The sequence below is a fragment of the Olea europaea genome, chromosome 3 (assembly GCF_002742605.1).
Source record: "Olea europaea var. sylvestris chromosome 3, O_europaea_v1, whole genome shotgun sequence".
Taxonomy (NCBI): Eukaryota; Viridiplantae; Streptophyta; class Magnoliopsida; order Lamiales; family Oleaceae; genus Olea; species Olea europaea.
In genome coordinates this window covers 6,144,483-6,145,460 of record NC_036239.1, presented here as the reverse complement: position 1 = coordinate 6,145,460, position 978 = coordinate 6,144,483, and positions in this window count along the sequence as shown.

Sequence of the window (978 nt, the reverse complement as noted above, 5' to 3'; positions counted from 1 at the left end):
GGGCTTAAGATATTATATAAGGATTCAAACTACTAATTTATTCTCAACATTCTTTACTTTTCATCTAAGTGCATTGTGGTGAATAACATGGAGAACTATGATGTTGGCATGAGAAGTAATAGGATTGTTTAAACAAAAATGAAAAGTACTTTGTGCTCAATTAAATTAATTGGAGGTATTTAACAAACAATAGTGTCAAATAATTTATCGATTATTGAACTAACACTTATTAAAAGTTGATATTTATGATTAGTAGCATTAACAAGACACACCATCTTAATTTTACAATATGAAATTTATGCTTATATTATGAAGTAATTTCAAAAATTTTAGGTTGCGAACACCATGCATTTATCTAGTATTTGTATCAATCTATTAGTAACTGTTGACACACTAAAAGTGCAGCCCAAATCGAATAGCCCAAGGAATGAAGCCCAATTGAGAAATTCCCAAATCAAATATCCTAAAGAATGAAGTCCAAATTGGACAATTCAGGATAAAGGCCCAGACATGGTTATTAATGAATGCAGTGGAAGCTCACGAACACAGTAACATTATCGCACAAGCTTGCAAGACGCCCAAGATCTGAGTGAATGGAGTGCCTTACAGTCGCCCAGAGCGATGACTCTGTTCTCGCCCATATCTTCGAATTGCCCAGAATCTTAGCAAACATAAAATATTATGGTTATCCAGAAATGCAGTTATTGAAGCAGTTATTGAGTAATCTTATCACATTCCACGATTCAACGAACCCAGTTGAAGGCGGTTGAACGACAAAGAGTAGTGGCAGCAGTTAGAGACGACAGTTCCACGATAAGTTAGCCATCCTAAAGAAAGTGGGTAGTTATAAAGCAATTAAGCAGTTTCCAAGCGGTTTGTCACGAAGAAATCATCAAGGGAATATAAAAGGAAGAGAAGACATAGAGAAAAAATCCCGAAACAAACACTCTAAAACAGAGAATATGTAATTTCAATTTA